The sequence below is a fragment of the Protopterus annectens genome, chromosome 6.part1, assembly GCF_019279795.1.
Source record: "Protopterus annectens isolate FY-2018-M chromosome 6.part1, PAN1.0, whole genome shotgun sequence".
Classification (NCBI taxonomy): Eukaryota; Metazoa; Chordata; order Ceratodontiformes; family Protopteridae; genus Protopterus; species Protopterus annectens.
In genome coordinates, this window is record NC_056738.1 from 524,355,265 (window position 1) to 524,369,998 (window position 14,734).

The 14,734-nt window shown below is 37.7% G+C and overlaps 1 protein-coding gene across 6 annotated transcripts in view; it reads left to right on the plus strand.

The window, feature by feature from the left end:
- Positions 1–14,734, plus strand: part of SLX9 (SLX9 ribosome biogenesis factor) — a 631,512-nt gene that overhangs the window by 578,773 nt on the left and 38,005 nt on the right. The window lies entirely within an intron of this gene.

Here is a 14,734-nt window from a genome sequence, read left to right on the forward strand (position 1 = left end):
GTAATATTTGCAACTTCACTGCTAAACAAACTGGTACGGTTGTTAGCAAAAAATCTCAAATCCAGTTCAGTTACCATTTCAAACATATTTAGCAAAGGGTGTAAAGGGGGGTTGAAGGTACTGGGAATACAAAACGCAGAAGATGGACAGTTACCTGTTCCCAAAGAGTTACCCAATAAAAACTTTAAGTTAAGTTTTCTTACAAACAGTTTTAAATCTTTCACGGTACGGACTATGTCCATTTGACGACTTGGCACAAAAGTATTTCCTCTAGCTAAAATGTCCACTAAAACTGGGTCAACTTCAATAGAAGAATAGTTATAAATGTAAAAGTCTCCAGTCTTGTTTTTAACTATAGCAACTCCATGTTGCAAGTCCTTTGTTAGTTCTTTTGTTTGCTGTTTCTGCGCTGTTTGTTCTTTTGAGGGTACTTGTTGAATTTTTTCGGTATTGCTCCAGAGTTGGAGTCCTTGTGAAAATTTAAACCGTTCAAGTTATGACTAGAGGTGTTTGGCGTTTCGTGGTAAGTAGAGCCTCCTTTGTTGTTGTTAGAACGAATACGCTCACTACGCCTGATGGTGTTATTAGAAGGTTCATCATTCACATCAATTAAGTTCATAGAATTCTCTGCGTTGGTTCCCCCGTTGTTAGCCACCCTAATAGTTCCCCTCCCAACTTGGGATGTAGGTGGTTGGGGGTAAGCAAGACCGTTCTCATACGCAGTACGGTCTCTATTCAATTTTTTAATTTTATTAAGCTTAAGTCTGTCCAGCAATTGTTCAATGCTAGAAAAACATCTCTCATGGTCATATTTGTATCGGCCAAAGTCAAAATGAGAGGTAATCAAAGAATTAAGGTCGCATACTTCTTGTGATAGCTGAGATATTTGTATGTTGTAATGCTTAAGCATTAAATCCATTCGTGCCAATCCCTGCTGATCAAACAACGTGTTTAACTCTAAATGAAACAAAGAGTCTGCGATAAGGCCAGTAGGGTCTATATGGCGGCGCAGCCCTTTTGGTACTATGTGCTCTTTAATACATTCTTGAAAGTAATTAACCTCGAGTTGTAATTTCTTAAGTTTCAGAAGTTTAATATCCAACAGTTTCAAATTGTCTGTAATAAAGGCAGAACTAACCTGCTCGTTGCTAACGTTTTCAGCTCGTTGCCCCTCAGAGTGGTCTTGGTTAAAACACAAGTTCCACGTGTCTTTAATCCACTCTTGTAACTGAAAGGTACTATTAAGCTCCACAACGTTGTTCTGTACTCCGCTTATTTTGTTCGTAGATGTATTATTAACCGGGGTCGGTATATTGTTGTTTCCATTCAAGTTACCACCATTCTGTATGTTGTGAGTTCCACTGTTGCTCGAATTAAGCGGTGAAGACCAAGTAATTCTGTTGCTAGCAAGTTGCTGGTCCCTGGTTGTACATGAAGGTGCGCTGTTCACTAAAGTTACTGCAGCTGGTCTTGTTGGTTGTTGTTGTTGCTGTTCATCTAAACGAACAGACAAAGCATCTACACGTTCGGATAAAGCGTTGATAAGAGCTGTTAAAGTCAGCTCATCTTGTGATTGAGTTGGTATAATCAACACCGGACGGTTGGGATCAGTAGAGGTGCCAGAAGCCATGACAAACACAGAAACAAACTAGTTGAAAGTAAACTTAAACACAAAGCAGAGGTCTTCAGGCACACTAATCCAACACAAAGAAAGTGTACGTGTGAACGAATAAAACAGGTTAAATTAAACGAATAAAACAGGTTAAATTAAACGAATAAAACAGGTTAAATTAAACGAATAAAACAGGTTAAATAAAGCGCTTTTCGTCGCCTTAAGGCAACTTCTTCAGATTTCACATTACATTAAGTAACATTTAAATAACTAGCAGGACCGTCATGTGATCAAGTTTAACTAATCATCTTTCACATGAAGGTTTCAAAAGTTCTAAAATAATATTAATGTGTCATATGAAAAACATTTTATATACTTATAAAAACGTCACTAAACACATCTACTTGTACTTATGTAACAAGTGTAAAAAATATGTATGTATTAAAGAGTAATAGTAAAAAATAAAATAACCATATGGACCATATTCTATGTTCATTGTTGTAAAAAATTCCCTGACGTTGACTGAAACAATGTAAGTAATACTTTCCATGACTACAAACAATAATTGATAAAAACAAGGCTCAGGTATTGTATACTATCTTTTTAAACTCCTTAGATTTAAAAGACATTTAATGTTACAATAGTCATTTAACCCTGGTTCACAAAAGGCATTAGTTCTTATTTGCCATGAAAGTTCACGCTCCTCAACTAACAAGTTGAAGGGCCCACCCCGAATGTTGTATTGAATTTGATCGATGGCTTTAAAAGTAAAATTGTGGGTAGGATGCATTAATTTATGTCTAGCAAGAGCGTTGTCACTTTTATTAGTATTCATGGCATAGATATGTTCATATATTCTATCTCTGAGCATTCGCTCAGTTTTCCCTATGTAGAATGCTTTACAAAGGGAACAAAGGGCAACATAAGTCACCATTTTTGAATTGCAGTTTAAAGTTGTGTTTCATGTAAAATTTCCTACCACTGATGTTAAATGTATAACCTGTGTTAATGTATTTACACATGTTACAACATCCACAACAAGTCATGCCTGTCAATCTATGTATATTATTGTAGTTTTGGGATTCTAATATATGTTTTAAATTATTACCCTTCCTAAAAATAATTGTTGGTCTCAAATTTAATTTCTCCACCAGTAATTTGTCTTGTTTTATCAGTTCCCAGTTCGTAAATAGTACGCTTCTTACCACCATACTATCTCTACTAAATGTTGTAATAAAGCTGCATTCAAAATTCTCTTCCTTGTTTAATTTGGTAGTCTGGCTATTACTCAAGCTGTCACTGTTTAGATCTAAATTTGAAGAGCTAAGCTCTAATATGTCCGACATAGCTTCATTCCCTAAAATTGGTTTCAAAAGGCCACAGGTCCTTTTCTTGTAAACTTCGTCCAATACTGACTTAAATAAAGACAGAAGGTACCCTCTTTGTTGGAACATACTGGTTAATAAATTACATTCATCAAGAAAGTCAGGTTCCCGAGATGCCATTCTAGCAGCCCTAACCATTTGTCCTTTAACAATAGATCTCTTTTGCGGGTTAGGGTGGGAGCTAGAGAAATGCAAGAATGCGTTACAATATGTGTCCTTACGATGTATTCTTGAATAATACTGTTTTTTTCACGTTGTCTTTAGACAAGTATACATCGAGATAATCTATACAGGTTTCTTGAAACTTGTATGTAAATTTAAGGAAACTTGTTGTGGAATTCAAGTATTCCATCAATTTAATTGCAGAGTCCGATTTGCCTCTAAACATAATAAAAATGTCATCAAGGAACCTAGTGTAATACAAGATGTTGACCATGCAGTTAGGGTTGTTAAACACACAGTTTTTCTCCCAGTATGCCATCACAGTATTGGCAAAACTTGCCCCACAGGGCGAGCCCATGGCTACCCCCTGTTTTTGCAAATATAGTTCGTTGTTAAAGGAAAAGTAGTTGTTAGTTAAAATGATGTCTAACAAGACTTCTACTAAATACATTTCTTGACTGGGTGCTTTTTTACTGTGAAGAAATAAACTCGTCCATTCTACCCCTTCTAAATGGGGGATTGACGTGTACAAGTCTTTGACATCTATAGTCAAAAAGTTGTTGTGTGGATCAAACGGCAGTTCATTAATTTTCTGTAAGAATGTCCAAGAATCCTTACAGACCTGGATTTCAGTTTTTAAAAATCTTTTTAAAATATCGTCAACTATTTTGGCACATGGATATGTGATAGATCCTCGACCATCAATTAATGGTCTCAAAGGGGGATTTGCATGTGGATGTTGTAACGTGTAAATACATTAACACAGGTTATACATTTAACATCAGTGGTAGGAAATTTTACATGAAACACAACTTAAATTGCAATTCAAAAATGGTGACTTATGTTGCCCTTTGTTCCCTTTGTAAAGCATTCTACATAGGGAAAACTGAGCGAAGGCTCAGAGATAGAATATATGAACATATCTATGCCATGAATACTAATAAAAGTGACAACGCTCTTGCTAGACATAAATTAATGCATCCTACCCACAATTTTACTTTTAAAGCCATCGATCAAATTCAATACAACATTCGGGGTGGGCCCTTCAACTTGTTAGTTGAGGAGCGTGAACTTTCATAGCAATTAAGAACTAATGCCTTTTGTGAACCAGGGTTAAATGACTATTGTAACATTAAATGTCTTTTAAAACTAAGGAGTTTAAAAAGATAGTGTACAATACCTGAGCCTTGCTTTTATCAATTATTGTTTGTAGTTATGGAAAGTATTACTTACATTGTTTCAGTCAACGTCAGGGAATTTTTTACAACAATGAACATAGAATATGGTCCATATGGTTATTTTATTTTTTACTATTACTCTTTAATACATACATATTTTTTACACTTGTTACATAAGTACAAGTAGATGTGTTTAGTGACGTTTTTATAAGTATATAAAATGTTTTTCATATGACACATTAATATTATTTTAGAACTTTTGAAACCTTCATGTGAAAGATGATTAGTTAAACTTGATCACATGACGGTCCTGCTAGTTATTGAAATGTTACTTAATGTAATGTGAAATCTGAAGAAGTTGCCTTAAGGCGACAAAAAGCGCTTTATTTAACCTGTTTTATTCGTTTAATTTAACCTGTTTTATTCGTTTAATTTAACCTGTTTTATTTGTTTAATTAAACCTGTTTTATTCGTTCACACATACACTTTCTTTGCGTTGGATTAGTGTGCCTGAAGACCTCTGATTTGTGTTTAAGTTTACTTTCAACTAGTTTGTTTCTGTGTTTGTCATGGCTTCTGGCACCTCTACTGATCCCAACAGTCTGGTGTTGATTGTACCAACTCAATCACAAGATGAGCTGACTTTAACAGCTCTTATCAACGCTTTATCGCAATGCGTAGATGCTTTGTCTGTTCGTTTAGATGAACAGCAACAACAACAACCAACAAGACCAGCTGCAGTAACTTTAGTGAACAGCTCACCTTCATGTACAACCAGGGACCAGCAACTTGCTAGCAACAGAATTACTTGGTCTTCACCGCTTAATTGAACAACAGTGGAACTCACAACATACAGAATGGTGGTAACTTGAATGGAAACAACAATATACCGACCCCGGTTAATACATCTACGAACAACATAAGCAGAGTACAGAACAACGTTGTAGAGCTTAATAGTACCTTTCAGTTACAAGAGTGGATTAAAGACACGCGGAACTTGTGTTTTAACCAAGACAACTCTGAGGGGCAACGAGCTGACAACGTTAACAATGAGCAGGTTAGTTCTGCCTTTATTACAGACAATTTGAAACTGTTGGATATTAAACTTCTGAAACTTAAGAAATTACAACTTGAGGTTAATTACTTTCAAGATTGTGTTAAAGAGCACATAGTACCAAAAGGGCTGCGCCGCCATATAGACCCTACTGGCCTTATCGCAGACTCTTGGTTTCATTTAGAGTTAAACACGTTTGATCAGCAGGGATTGGCACTAATGGATTTAATGCTTAAGCATTACAACATACAAATATCTCAGCTATCACAAGAAGTATGCGACCTTAATTCTTTGATTACCTCTCATTTTGACTTTGGTCGATACAAATATGACCATGAGAGATGTTTTTCTAGCATTGAACAATTGCTGGACAGACTTAAGCTTAATAAAATTAAAAAAATTGAATAGAGACCGTACTGCGTATGAGAACGGTCTCGCTTACCCCCAACCACCTACATCCCAAGTTGGGAGGGCAACTATTAGGGTGGCTAACAACAGGGGAACCAACGCAGAGAATTCTATGAACTTAATTGATGTGAATGATGAACCTTCTAATAACACCGTCAGGCGTAGTGAGCGTATTCATTCTAACAACAAGAAAGGAGGCTCTACTTACCACAAAACACCAAACACCTCTAGTCATAACTCGAACGGTTTAAATTTTCACAAGGACTCCAACTCTGGAGCAATACCGAAAAAATTCAACAAGTACCCTCAAAAGAACAAACAGCGCAGAAACAGCAAACACAAGAACTAACAAAGGACTTGCAACATGGAGTTGCTATAGTTAAAAACAAGACTGGAGACTTTTACATTTATAACTATTCTTCTATTGAAGTTGACCCAGTTTTAGTGGACATTTTAGCTAGAGGAAATACTTTTGTGCCAAGTCGTCAAATGGACATAGTCCGTACCGTGAAAGATTTAAAACTGTTTGTAAGAAAACTTAACTTAAAGTTTTTATTGGGTAACTCTTTGGGAACAGGTAACTGTCCATCTTCTGCGTTTCGTATTCCCAGTACCTTCAACCCCCCTTTACACCCTTTGCTAAATATGTTTGAAATGGTAACTGAACTGGATTTGAGATTTTTTGCTAACAACCGTACCAGTTTGTTTAGCAGTGAAGTTGCAAATATTACTAGTGAAGAAATGACAGCACTTAACCTATTTAAAACCTTAAAGGTTCGAGCTATAAAACCTGATAAAGGAGGGGGTATAGCCCTTTTTGATATGCTTGATTATGTTACTAGAGTCCAGACCCTCTTAAATAGTGCTGCATACACTAAGGCATCAATTAACGAAGTTAACATAGCATATAAATGTATTTCTGGGTACATCAATGATTTATTTATTGAAGCAAAAATAGACATCAACCAGTATAACTATATGAATATGCTATGGCCAAAAATCCCTGTTCTATTTGCAATTCCTAAAATCCACAAAGATCTGGCAAATCCCCCTTTGAGACCATTAATTGATGGTCGAGGATCTATCACATATCCATGTGCCAAAATAGTTGACGATATTTTAAAAAGATTTTTAATAACTGAAATCCAGGTCTGTAAGGATTCTTGGACATTCTTACAGAAAATTAACGAACTGCCGTTTGATCCACACAACAACTTTTTGACTATAGATGTCAAAGACTTGTACACGTCAATCCTCCATTTAGAAGGGGTAGAATGGACGAGTTTATTTCTTCACAGTAAAAAAGCACCCAGTCAAGAAATTTATTTAGTAGAAGTCTTGTTAGACATCATTTTAACTAACAACTACTTTTCCTTTAACAACGAACTATATTTGCAAAAACAGGGGGTAGCCATGGGCTCTCCCTGTGGGGCAAGTTTTGCCAATACTGTGATGGCATACTGGGAGAAAAACTATGTGTTTAACAACCCTAACTGCATGGTCAATATCTTGTATTACACTAGGTTCCTTGATGACATTTTTATTATGTTTAGAGGTAAATCAGACTCTGCAATTAAATTGATGGAATACTTGAATTCCACAACAAGTTTCCTTAAATTTACATACAAGTTTCAAGAAACCTGTATAGATTATCTCGATGTATACTTGTCTAAAGACAACGTGAAAAAACAGTATTATTCAAGAATACATCGTAAGGACACATATTGTAACGCATTCTTGCATTTCTCTAGCTCCCACCCTAACCCGCAAAAGAGATCTATTGTTAAAGGACAAATGGTTAGGGCTGCTAGAATGGTGTCTTGGGAACCTGACTTTCTTGATGAATGTAATTTATTAACCAGTATGTTCCAACAAAGAGGGTACCCTCTGTCTTTAATTGAGTCAGTATTGGACGAAGTTTACAAGAAAAGGACCTGTGGCCTTTTGAAACCAATTTTAGGGAATGAAGCTATGTCGGACATATTAGACCTTAGCCCTTCAAATTTAGACCTAAACAGTGGCTTGAGTAATAGCCAGACTACCAAATTAAACAAGGAAGAGAATTTTGAATACAGCTTTATTACAACATTTAGTAGAGATAGTATGGTGGTAAGAAGCGTACTATTTAAGAACTGGGAACTGATAAAACAAGACAAATTACTGGTGGAGAAATTAAATTTGGGACCAACAATTATTTTTAGGAAAGGTAATAATTTAAAACATATATTAGAAGCCCAAAACTACAATAATATACATAGATTGACAGGCATGACTTGTTGTGGATGTTGTAACATGTGTAAATACATTAACACAGGTTATACATTTAACATCAGTGGTAGGAAATTTTACATGAAACACAACTTAAATTGCAATTCAAAAATGGTGACTTATGTTGCCCTTTGTTCCCTTTGTAAAGCATTCTACATAGGGAAAACTGAGCGAAGGCTCAGAGATAGAATATATGAACATATCTATGCCATGAATACTAATAAAAGTGACAACGCTCTTGCTAGACATAAATTAATGCATCCTACCCACAATTTTACTTTTAAAGCCATCGATCAAATTCAATACAACATTCGGGGTGGGCCCTTCAACTTGTTAGTTGAGGAGCGTGAACTTTCATGGCAAATAAGAACTAATGCCTTTTGTGAACCAGGGTTAAATGACTATTGTAACATTAAATGTCTTTTAAAACTAAGGAGTTTAAAAAGATAGTATACAATACCTGAGCCTTGTTTTTATCAATTATTGTTTGTAGTTATGGAAAGTATTACTTACATTGTTTCAGTCAACGTCAGGGAATTTTTTACAACAATGAACATAGAATATGGTCCATATGGTTATTTTATTTTTTACTATTACTCTTTAATACATGCATATTTTTTACACTTGTTACATAAGTACAAGTAGATGTGTTTAGTGACGTTTTTATAAGTATATAAAATGTTTTTCATATGACACATTAATATTATTTTAGAACTTTTGAAACCTTCATGTGAAAGGTGATTAGTTAAACTTGATCACATGATGGTCCTGCTAGTTATTTAAATGTTACTTAAACGGTCTTGTCAATGTAATGTGAAATCTGAAGAAGTTGCCTTAATCAAGGTGACGAAAAGCACTTATTTAACCTGTTTTATTCATTTAATTTAACCTGTTTTATTCGTTTAATTTAACCTGTTTTATTCGTTCACACGTACACTTTCTTTGCGTTGGATTAGTGTGCCTGAAGACCTCTGCTTTGTGTTTAAGTTTACTTTCAACTAGTTTGTTGCTATATATAAAAAGTTTTACTTCTTCCAGCATCCACTATAGGTCTTAAGGGGTGATTATGAATGTCTTTATGTATTTTCAGAATTCCAAAAATGCCTGCCACTACAGGGTTATTATTACAAAGATAATTATACACATTCAAAGTAATTTGCCCGTGCATAAGCATATCATACAGGCAGCCATCAATCTTAGAGTAAGCAATGTTAAGTTCATTTCTAGAAATTTGACCATAGGTATCAGTGAACAATAATTCAAACATCCTGTTATAATCTTCTACTTCCATAATAACAATCCCCCTGCCCTTATCTGGCTTCATTACCCTAATATTTTTATTCTTATACAATTCTCCGAAAAGTTGTTCTTCTTTCTTAGTGAGATTAATCACGTCCGTGTTTAGGGCATTAAAACATTTAGGACATTGTGCTCAGCACCTTCCAGGTTCCTACCCAGGAGCAAATCCTCACTACAGACACTTCTGAGACAGCCTGGGGAGCCCATTTCAAACACCTCCAAACACAAGGAAAGTGGGAAAATCAGTTCAGAGACAACACATAAACTTGAATGAGCTTATGGCAATTCAGAAAGGTGTGGTAGCATTCAGAGAAAAATGGAAATTAGGGGTCCTGTTAGTAAAAACAGCCGACACCACAGTCATGTGGTACATAAACAAGCAGGGGGCACCCACTCCAACCTTCTGTGTTACCTAGCAATGTAGGTTTGGGAGACCACTCACTCTCTGGGATTACACCTTCTGGCACAACACCTTTCAGGTGATCGCAGCATTCTAGTGGATCACCTCAGCAGAAACCTGATGGACCCCCACAAATGGCATCTGCATCGGGAAACATTTCTCAGCATAGCCAAGAAATGGGGAATCTCCCAGATAGACCTCTTCACCACCAAGGAAAATGCTCACCCCAAAAGATTTTGCTTCAGGAGCAGCCTTCTCTCAGCCTGGAAGTCAGATGCCTTTTCTTTCCCTTTGGACTCACCTTTTCATCTATACCCCCCCCCCTTATCTCTGATTCCTTGGGTGCTCCTAAATATAAGGGAAGAGGGGCTAAGGACAATATTGATAGCCCCAGGCGACACTGGTATCCTCTGCTACTCTATCTAATGAACGAGAATCCATGATAATTACCTCAGAGAGTGGAACGTCTGACTCAGAACAAGGGAAATATTGTGCATTCCAGCCTGCAGACACACAAACTCTCAGCCTAGATAATTCCTCAGCATCCTGGACCAACCCTACTCTAAGCAAGCAGGTTCAAGACATCCTTAGAGGCCAGAAGCTCCAGTTCAAGGAAATCTTACTCAGCTAAGTGGAAAAGATTTTCCATTTGATGTCGACAACAGGGCCACAATTCTGTCTTAGCCAAGATCATTATCACCCAGATTACCTGGCCAATCTGGTTGACAAGGGCTTATCCTCTTCCTCCATTAAAATTCATGCCTGTGCCATTTTGACCCCATGTCCATGTTCTTCCTCCTCTCTTTTTACACCCCCTTCTCAGACAGTTTCTTAGGGGAGTGATTCACATCAGGCCTCCCAGGAGGCAACCTATCCCTCCATGAGACCTCAGTTTTATTCTAGAAAAACTGACCCTGCCTCCTTTCAAACCAGCAGCTTCTGCTAACTTAAAGATTCTAACTTGGAAAACTACCCGTTTGTTGGCTATCACTTCTGCTAGAAGAGTCTCTGAGCTGAAGGCTTTCATGGCAGTGGAGCCCTTCCTCATCTTCCATCCAGACAGAGTCTTCCTCAGGACTAAGCCTTCCTTTATGCCTGAGGTGGTGAGACACACATCCTTGAATCAAGCTGTACACCTACCTACTTTATTTCCCAGTCTTCAGAGCCAGGGGCAAAGAATCATTCATTCCTTAGGTGTTCATAGGCAGCTCTGTTACTATCCTGACAGAACTAAAACTTTGAGAAAAGCAGACCAGTTCTTTGTGGCCTTTGCCACAAGTTCTGAAGGAAACCCAGTTTCCAAACAGGCTATCTTCAAATGGATCTCTCACTGTATCTCATTTTGTTACAGCCATCATGATAAGAAGCCACCTGAGGCTGTCAGCTATCACTCTACTAGGGCTACTGCTGCCTCTACTGCCTTTCTAAAAGGAGTCCCTACAAAGGGCACTCTAGAAGCTACTACCCGATCTTCTATGCGTACTTTCACCAAACACTAACACTTATCAGCCTGTTACAGGTCCACAGCAGGATTCAACACTGCCGTTCTGCAGGGTATCCTGTCATCTTCCTAATCTACCTTTCCACCCTCCTTTTTAGCTCTGGGAATTGTCCCACAAGTCAGGACTGCAGCAGTGAAACATGAAGAACATAGTACAGTTGCACACACTTACCATAAATGTAGATCTTCGAGTGTATTCACTGTTGCAGTCGTCTTTCCCTCCCTCCTTCCCCCTTAACCTACAGGGTAAGTTGGTGTAAATTTTTTTCTCAAGCCAAAGGGACCCCCCCCCCCCTTTTTGTCTCTTCCCTTCTCTGTCTTAAGTTCTTTACTTTAGGACTCATCTTGGGGGGCTCCTACCTTCAGGGGGGCAAGGAAGAACTGAAGTCATGATGTTGGCTGTTTCCCTATATACTTGAGCATACTTCCATCGGTCAAGGTGTCTGCCAGCTCTTGAAGGAGGGAGATATTTTTTTTTCTGGTAGTCGGGATGGCCAAGGGCTTTCATGGCAGGAAATACCACAAGTCAGCACTGCAACAGTGAATACACTCGTACATCTACATTTATGGTAAGTGTATAAAACTGTACTTTATCGCCGTTCTTGGATTCCTCTTTGAATCCTGATTTTCTTCCTCCAGCTCCTCAGAAACCAGACTTTATAGGGTACTGGACTCTCATAAGCATCCCTTTAAGAACCTCTGTGCTGATCCCTGTATACGACCATTGTACATCACTTATTGAGGTTTAATGGGCATGTGGAGGGAGAGTAGATAGGTTTTAAAGTATAGTTCCCATTTATAAGGACAGATGACAAACTACACCTGCTGCTCAACTCTTGCCTTAAGAAGGAATGAATGGATTATTTGGCTGTAGCCTCCTGGAAATGAACAGGCTGAGTAGGTGAGTGGGATTGTTCCCTAGGGGAGCAGCAGACAAAAAATAAATACAACTGTTAAGCTGCCTTCTGCTGTTCTTCACTGTCACCATAGATCCCAGATATCCTGTTACTCAAATCTCGGAATTAGATCAGCCCAAATAACCTGTTCCATTGACCATGTACTTTTTTTTTTTCCTGGCCCTGGCTTTTGAAGTAGGATCCCTGTAGATGTGTACCAGCAGTACACCTGACCTCATTCTCCTGCAGTCATTTTCTCACCAACTTGGAATGAGCTAGTGCAGCCTTATTCCCATTATCCAAACCAGAAGACCAGCATTTTTGTTGTGTGTTAGAGCCCAGTTTTGTGTTTCTGGTGGTGGTTTCTTATAGCTTGTAGCAGTAACTGAAACACAGGTAGCATAAGCAAAGTTACGCTAATTGTACAAGCATGACTAAGCCCCATAGTGGCAATGTATATTATTTAATTGTTTAGGTAACTGCCTGCAATCATTTCAGTATTTTTAAGTAATAATTACCATCATGTAAAGTTAAAAACAATAAAAGTTACTTATAGCAGTGAGACGTAGATCATTTTTGCATTACTGAGAACAGCCTATGAGAACATGTTACCCCTGCGTGCTAACCATTGATGTAGAATATTTGTGAGTATTAGAGCAGGACCGTCACCCATCTTTATTTTGTACTGTCATTTATGTACAGAAGAGGTTCATTGAAGTTCCAGTGGTACCAGCTTTTGCTTCTTAGCAGCAAGCATTGCAATGTGTAATAGGTGAACCGTAGCCCACACTGGTCAGTTTTCAAAGTGAAGTTAATGAAAACATGTTGTGAAGTATTGCTTTTTATAGATTGTGATGTGACAGAACTGTTAACATTATTAAAAGAGTTGCACATTTCTGTAATAAATTGTCTCTTTTTTTCTGGCTGCATGGAGCAAAATGATGAATCCCTTAATGTGACTCATCCGATCATTGCTCAAATAGTGGCCCTGGCATTGGAGAATTCAGGCAGGGAGGGAGAAGACTGAAGGGGCCCTGTACACTCACTTCTTTTTGTGGGAGAGGGGTGGGTTGTGGGAGCTTGGAGAGCACATTGGGAGGTGCGATTTCTTTGGTGAAGACTAGGGTAACCACATCCCTTACCTGATGAATGGGGCAGGACTATATGCTGGAAACATCTTTTGTGGAAGTAAGGGGCACCCAGTGTAGTCAGCCTATTACACATACCTCTTTTTTTCTGCTGGCCATGCATTTATAGAGCAAGTAGTAAGGCATAAGGACAAACCCTCCAACTACCTGTGATGGCAGTCTGTATTATAACTCATCCCAGCCATCCCTCCCCCTGATGATGGGGATCTAATGGGTCAGTTGGCCCAGTATTGATCAACAGGCTGTGGGGCCAAAATAGTGGTAGAATTGAATAAATGACTGTGTTGTGGAGACCCTTCTTCCCTCTAGCCATTGGTTTGGCCACCAGAAATCCCATCGCTTGCTTGGTGTTTAAGGTTCAGTTCTAAAAAAGCATGCTAGACATTGGTGAGGGACGTACTGTAAACATTAAACTTTTATTATTTTAGTCTTGATGACTGTCAAGCTCCTGTCAAAGAACTGAGGATTAGGGATATAAATATTTTTATAACTTAATGCTGATCATCAGTTGACTGGCTTGTTTTTTTGTCCTGGGTTCTGACTGTGAAGACTGGTAGAGAAGGGGTGAAGGCTGCCAGCCTAGTTAAATAGAATTTGATACATAATTCTGGCATTTGTAAATATAAATGTAAAGTACAGGCTTGTGTCTTAAATGTAAAGAAATGCTGTTTCAACATTGCCATCTGCTGTAAGGAAAACTAAGTCAAGCATTTCTTATTGGCCCTTTGAAATTAAAATTGCTTTGTCTATTCCTTTGAAGTTAGCCTATTGTTTTAAAGCTAAAGTTATTTACATGTGGAATGTCCTTTATTGCTCTAAGTGTAAAAGAATGTAAATGCAGTTAATGTGTAGCCTGGGAACTCCAGGAAGTGTAAAAAGATGATGTAATGTTTTATCAGAACTGCAATAGCAATTTAAACAGTGAGAAACAGATATTATTAAGCATTTTCATCTGATTATCCTCATCAGCACTGCCTGTGTCTTAAGTTATTTCAAAAGTATGTTTTCTTGTAGTAATAGCTAGGAAATTAGAAGAAAGTTAGACTAAGTGTTTTTCTGTTATGTCAGAACTGTACTACTGAATTATTTTAAGTTTCTGTGTGATCTCTGAACTCTTGAATAGCACTGTGGTGTAGTAGCATTGTCTTGTGTCTTTATTATTTATTATTAAATACTTTTAAACCCTTTTCAACTGTGGCTGGTTTGTGTAGAGTACATTGCATGCTTATAAGTGATCCTGAACTAAGCCAATCTAATAAGCCTTAAGACTAATTAGTCACACTTACCAATTGGATAATAATATTGCACAGTAATAATTGGACACCCTTTTAAGGGCCTTTGGGTAGCTGATAAATATTAGCTGGTGGTGGCAATGATTACTACCATATAGTCTGGGTATAGAGGCACAGCTGGAGAATCTGTG